Genomic DNA, 6,581 nt, shown 5'->3' on the forward strand with positions numbered 1-6,581 from the left:
CCCTCACGGAGAGGACATTGAGCAGGCTACACAGTGCTTGACCGACTACATCAATTTTTGCACTGATGTTGCTGTGCCTGCTAGGGAAGTGCGCTGCTTCGCCAACAACAAGCCATGGATCACCGGTGAGGTGAAGGCTGTCCTTAATAGGAAAAAGAAGGCGTTCAGGGATGGAGACCCTGAGGAGTTAAGGAGAGTGCAGAAAGAATTGAAAACCTGCTTAAGGGAGGCCAAGGAGGCCTACAAAAAGAAACTGGAGGGGAAGCTGAGGCAGAATAACATCAGGGAGGTGTGGGATGGTATGAAGACCATCACTGGATGCAAAAAAACTGCTGCAGGACCAGCTGAAGGAAGTGTGGAGAGAGCAAATGAGCTGAACACATTTTTCAACCGGTTCAGCTCTGGCCCCCCCACCTTCCCTGCCATCCCCACACCAACCACAACTGCACTGATCCATCAACAGCTGGCTCCTCTCCACCCTTCTGCACATACCTCCCTTCCTGATCATCCCCCCCCTCCTCCAGGAGGTACCCCCTCTCCCTCTATCAGCCCTCCCCCCCCGCCCCCTCAATCTGCACCTCTCACTGGATTGTCCCGTTCATCTCCAGGCATCAATCCCACCGCACCAGCTCCTCAACCCATCCCACCTGATCCCCCCCTCATCACTGCTCATGAGGTGAAAGGGGTACTGAAGAGTCTTAATCCAAGAAAAGCAGCTGGTCCCGACCTGGTGTGCCCGAGGCTTCTGAGAGCCTGTGCTGAGGAGCTTGGAGACCCTCTTCAGTACATCTTTAATCTGAGCCTGCACCTGGGGAAAGTCCCCTCCCTGTGGAAGACATCATGTATCGTCCCCGTCCCCAAGAAAAGACACTCCAAGGACCCCAATGACTTCCGTCCCATCGCCCTCACTTCACAGGTCATGAAGTCCTTGGAGAGACTTGTATTGCACCGCCTGAGGTCACAGGTGCAGCAGACCCAGGATCCACTCCAGTTCGCCTACAGGGAGAGGATAGGAGTGGAGGATGCTGTCCTCTACCTTCTTCATCGTACACACTCCTACCTTGATGCGGGAGGCTGCGCTGTGAGGATTCTTTTTTTCGACTTTTCAAGCGCATTCAACACTATTCAGCCCCCACGACTGCAGGAAAAACTGTCTACCATGCAGGTGGACCCCCTCCTCATCTCCTGGATCTCTGACTACCTGACCGACAGACCACAATTTGTTAGGATCGGTAGCAGTATTTCCAGCACCATCACCAGCAGCACCGGAGCTCCGCAGGGGACCGTGCTGTCCCCCATCCTCTTCTCCCTGTACACTGCTGATTTCCAACACAACTCAGAACTCTGCCACATTCAGAAGTTCTCGGACGACACAGCAGTTGTAGCATGTATCAGGGAGAACGAGGAGGGGGAATACAGGGAGCTAGTGAGCGACTTTGTGGGGTGGTGCCAGGAGAACCAGCTGGTCCTGAACACCTCCAAAACTAAGGAGCTTGTGATGGACTTCAGGCGCCAGCCCCCCGCCCCACTCCCTGTCTGTATCAAGGGTGAGGAGGTCGAGATAGTGCCCTGCCACAAATACCTCGGACTCATACTGGACAATAAACTGGACTGGACTCAGAACATTGATCACCTCTACAAGAAGGGCCAGAGCAGGCTTTACTTCTTGCGGAGGTTGGCATCATTTAACATCTGCACCAAGCTCCTACAGATGTTTTATATCTCTGTAGTGGCTAGTGTGCTGTCTTATGCTGTGTCTTGCTGGGGTGGCAGCGGCAGCAAAAGAAATATCCAGAGGCTGAACAAGCTCATTAAGAAGGCAGGCTCAGTGGTGGGTCTGAAGCTGGACTCTGTTGAGCAGGTAACGGAGCAGAGGTCACTCACCAGACTCAAGGCAATCATGAACAACGCCAACCATCCACTGAGCTATGTGTTCAACCAGCAGAGGAGCACCATCAGCAACAGATTACGATCACTGAACTCCTCAACAACGAGACATACAAAGTCGTTTGTCCCCCGAGCCATCAGGCTGCACAACACCCTGTGTGGGAGGAAGAGGCGGGAGGGGGAGTAGGAGTAGCAGGAGTCAAGTGGGTGTGGGGGGAATCTCTCCAAGGCAGAAGTGCTGGAACACTTCTGTCCTCATTGTTGCTGTTTCGTTGCGGTGTGTTGGTTTTCCTGTCCTTGCCTTTGTCCCAAAGTCGGTTCCCCCTCCTGTCATTAGTTTTATTATTTTAAATATTTATTAACTTGTTTTATTATACTAGTTGTGTGTGTGACTGATTCTGTGAGCAGTTGACCACTCTTAAATTTCCTTCGGGATTAATAAAGTAAAAAAAAAAAAAAAAAAAAAAAAAAAAAAAAAAAAAAAAAAAAAAAAAAAAAAAGAAAGATGGCCGGCATGTCCAAGCAAGGGGCGTGGACAAGGTGGGAGCATGCAGAACCTCGCGAACTCACCTGGGAAGAACTCTGGAGAGCTGAACCTCTGCGCACAAAGTTCCTAATTCAATCAGTGTACAACGTCCTCCCAAGCCCGGCCAACCTGCACACCTGGGGCCTGGCAGATACGCCTGAGTGAAAGTTGTGCCAGAGGAGGGGCACCATGGAGCACATTCTGAGCTGCTGCCCAAAGGCGTTAGGAAAGGGGCGGCATTGCTGGCGCCACGACCAAGTTCTAAAATCCTTGGCGGATTCCATCTGCACAGCGATACAGAACAGCAAGACCCAGGTCGCCCCGAAGCAGTCAATCACATTTGTTAGAGCTGGGCAGAATGCAAAACACCAGCCAAACTCCGCAGGAGGACTCCTCGCTACCGCTCGTTACTGGCAGCTCCAAGTTGATCTGGGAAGGCAACTCAAGTTCCCAGCTAACATAGCTGCCACTTCACTCCGCCCAGGTAAGGTATTAACTTTGGAGTCCATCAAGCAAGTGGTCCTGCTGGAACTGACTGTCCTCTGGGAGGGCTGGATTGGTGAGGCCAATGAGCGCAAGAGGGCCAAATACTCTGAGCTCACCACAGAGTGCCGGAGCAATGTCTGGAGAGCCTGCTGCGAGCCAGTTGAAATTGAGTGCAGAAGTTTCGCAGGACATTCACTCCAGAGAGTGCTCAAACTCCTTGGAATTAGAGGACTGCAGTTGAGGAGAGCCACCAAGAACATCCTCGAGGCCGCAGAAAAGGCCTCGCCGTGCTGTGGATCCGTAAGGGGGATCTGTGGTGCGCTACTTGGACACAAGCCGGGGATTGATCACCCCCGGCTGGGTCGCCCGGGTGAGGGTGTACGATTGTTAAAGACCAGAAACACCCTGTGACCCCGGGTCAATCACTGATGACGTGTCCAAGTATCACCGTAAGGTGTATTCAAGTTCTATACATATGGCTTATATATATATATATATTGTCAGAATCAAGAAGAGGTGAGGCAGCCACCATCCGACAGATGCACAAAAAATAAACACAACTGAAGGAGAAAAACAGACATTTCTTCCCTGACCGGGAATTGAACCCGGACCGTGGTGGTGAAAGCACCAAATCCTAGCCATTAGACCATCAGGGACACATGTGACATCATGACAACTTCACTGCATCGCCAGTGAGTGTCGCCAACAGAAAAAACTTCACAAATGTGCATACGCCAGAATTGATCGGTGCATGAAGCACCACAAGTTCTCACATTCAAGTTACTTTCTGAACATCAGACCGTGAGCGTAGAAAGCAGTGTACGGACAGTTCTTGTGCATTGCACTCTTTGTAAATGAGGCCCCTGATGGATGAGTTCTAAATCAGTCTTGTCTGAGGTTAAGACATCGTAGATTTAACAAGCCTTTTCTTCCCCATTAAGCGTTGTTGGCAGGATTTGAACCTGCGCGGGGAATCCCCAATGGATTTCAAGTCCATCGCCTTAACCACTCGGCCACAACAACAACTCTAAAATGTGTGAATCTGCAGAATCAGATAAACAAATGCAATTCCTTTTATTTAAAGATTGTTCCTCCTGTCTTCAAGGCAGGTGATTGTGCAGACTTGCATAATTCCAGGTACATATCAAAGTTTTCTGTTGCAGCTAAAGTTTGTCTGGTTGGTGAACTCGTGAGGATGGATAAAACAAAGTTGAAAGTTCATTATGACCCTGATGTGAGTTGAACACATAACCTTCTGATCTGGAGTCAGACGCGCTACCATTGCGCCACAGAGCCTTTTCTCATATCCTCTGAGGTTGTAAACCAATCTGATCATAGCGGGCACACCTTCCAAACCAAATAACTTCCGTCTTGTTTTCATGAAGCTTCATCCATGTTTTAAAGTCCCTGAGACAGTCCATCAAGGGGTTCGTAGGTTACTATGATGCAGAGAAAAATAGATGTAAAATATATGAGATGTTCTACACTTGCAGCTTTGTTCATTTATTTATTTTTAATTACATCCAGTGTTTGAACAAGGTGTGACTGACTTATCTAAGTATATAAAACCTTGGTTGGAACCATGGCAATGGGGAGGGCAGGCCTTGGCAGCTTTCTCAAGCCACACTACGACCACGCTCGTGGAAAGGAGAAGCGCCAACTGGTCCAAGAGGAGATACGTGCTGAGATGGAGGAGGAACGCTGCAGAAAGATGGCCGGCATGTCCAAGCAAGGGGCGTGGACAAGGTGGGAGCATGCAGAACCTCGCGAACTCACCTGGGAAGAACTCTGGAGAGCTGAACCTCTGCGCAGAAAGTTCCTAATTCAATTAGTGTACAACGTCCTCCCAAGCCCGGCCAACCTGCAAACCTGGGGCCTGGCAGATACGCCTGAGTGCAAGTTGTGCCAGAGGAGGGGCACCATGGAGCACATTCTGAGCTGCTGCCCAAAGGCGTTAGGAAAGGGGCGGTATTGCTGGCGCCACGACCAAGTTCTAAAATCCTTGGCGGATTCCATCTGCACAGCGATACAGAACAGCAAGACCCAGGTCGCCCCGAAGCAGTCAATCACATTTGTTAGAGCTGGGCAGAATGCAAAACACCAGCCAAACTCCGCAGGAGGACTCCTCGCTACCGCTCGTTACTGGCAGCTCCAAGTTGATCTGGGAAGGCAACTCAAGTTCCCAGCTAACATAGCTGCCACTTCACTCCGCCCAGGTATGGTATTAACTTTGGAGTCCACCAAGCAAGTGGTCCTGCTGGAACTGACTGTCCCCTGGGAGGGCTGGATTGGTGAGGCCAATGAGCGCAAGAGGGCCAAATACTCTGAGCTCACCACAGAGTGCCGGAGCAATGGCTGGAGAGCCCGCTGCGAGCCAGTTGAAATTGAGTGCAGAAGTTTCGCAGGACATTCACTCCAGAGAGTGCTCAAACTCCTTGGAATTAGAGGACTGCAGTTGAGGAGAGCCACCAAGAACATCCTCGAGGCCGCAGAAAAGGCCTCGCCGTGCTGTGGATCCGTAAGGGGGATCTGTGGTGCGCTACTTGGACACAAGCCGGGGATTGATCACCCCCGGCTGGGTCGCCCGGGTGAGGGTGTACGATTGTTAAAGACCAGAAACACCCTGTGACCCCAGGTCAATCACTGATGACGTGTCCAAGTATCACCGTAAGGTGTATTCCAGTTCTATACATATGGCTTATATATATATATATATATATATATATATATATATATATATATATATATATATATATATATATATATATATATATATATTGTCAGAATCAAGAAGAGGTGAGGCAGCCACCATCCGACAGATGCAAAAAAAATAAACACAACTGAAGGAGAAAAACAGACATTTCTTCCCTGACCGGGAATTGAATCCGGACCGTGGTGGTGAAAGCACCAAATCCTAGCCATTAGACCATCAGGGACACATGTGACATCATGACAACTTCACTGCATCGCCAGTGAGTGTCGCCAACAGAAAAAACTTTACAAATGTGCATACGCCAGAAATGATCGGTGCATGAAGCACCAGAAGTTCTCACATTCAAGTTACTTTCTGAACATCAGACCGTGAGCGTAGAAAGCGGTGTACGGACAGTTCTTGTGCATTGCACTCTTTGTAAATGAGGCCCCTGATGGATGAGTTCTAAATCAGTCTTGTCTGAGGTTAAGACATCGTAGATTTAACAAGCCTTTTCTTCCCCATTAAGCGTTGTTGGCAGGATTTGAACCTGCGCGGGGAATCCCCAATGGATTTCAAGTCCATCGCCTTAACCACTCGGCCACAACAACCACTCTAAAATGTGTGAATCTGCAGAATCAGATAAACAAATGCAATTCCTTTTATTTAAAGATTGTTCCTCCTGTCTTCAAGGCAGGTGATTGTGCAGACTTGCATAATTCCAGGTATATATCAAAGTTTTCTGTTGCAGCTAAAGTTTGTCTGGTTGGTGAACTCGTGAGGATGGATAAAACAAAGTTGAAAGTTCATTATGACCCTGATGTGAGTTGAACACATAACCTTCTGATCTGGAGTCAGACGCGCTACCATTGCGCCACAGAGCCTTTTCTCATATCCTCTGAGGTTGTAAACCAATCTGATCATAGCGGGCACACCTTCCAAACCAAATAACTTCCGTCTTGTTTTCATGAAGCTTCATCCATGTTTTAA

At 49.2% G+C, this 6,581-nt stretch overlaps 5 non-coding genes across 5 annotated transcripts; all 5 read right to left on the reverse strand.

The window, feature by feature from the left end:
• Nucleotides 1-3,483: 3,483 nt before the first annotated feature.
• Nucleotides 3,484-3,555, reverse strand: trnae-uuc (transfer RNA glutamic acid (anticodon UUC)). The gene has a single exon. It is a non-coding gene; the product is annotated as a tRNA-Glu (tRNA).
• Nucleotides 3,556-3,840: 285 nt separating this feature from the next.
• On the reverse strand, nucleotides 3,841-3,922 carry trnas-uga (transfer RNA serine (anticodon UGA)). The gene has a single exon. It is a non-coding gene; the product is annotated as a tRNA-Ser (tRNA).
• A 201-nt stretch (nucleotides 3,923-4,123) lies between these two features.
• Nucleotides 4,124-4,195, reverse strand: trnaw-cca (transfer RNA tryptophan (anticodon CCA)). Its single transcript has one exon. It is a non-coding gene; the product is annotated as a tRNA-Trp (tRNA).
• A 1,925-nt stretch (nucleotides 4,196-6,120) lies between these two features.
• On the reverse strand, nucleotides 6,121-6,202 carry trnas-uga (transfer RNA serine (anticodon UGA)). Its single transcript has one exon. It is a non-coding gene; the product is annotated as a tRNA-Ser (tRNA).
• A 201-nt stretch (nucleotides 6,203-6,403) lies between these two features.
• trnaw-cca (transfer RNA tryptophan (anticodon CCA)) lies at nucleotides 6,404-6,475 on the reverse strand. The gene has a single exon. It is a non-coding gene; the product is annotated as a tRNA-Trp (tRNA).
• Between the last annotated feature and the right edge of the window lie 106 nt (nucleotides 6,476-6,581).

Source organism: Cololabis saira, unplaced genomic scaffold, assembly GCF_033807715.1.
Source record: "Cololabis saira isolate AMF1-May2022 unplaced genomic scaffold, fColSai1.1 scf474, whole genome shotgun sequence".
Taxonomy (NCBI): domain Eukaryota; kingdom Metazoa; phylum Chordata; class Actinopteri; order Beloniformes; family Belonidae; genus Cololabis; species Cololabis saira.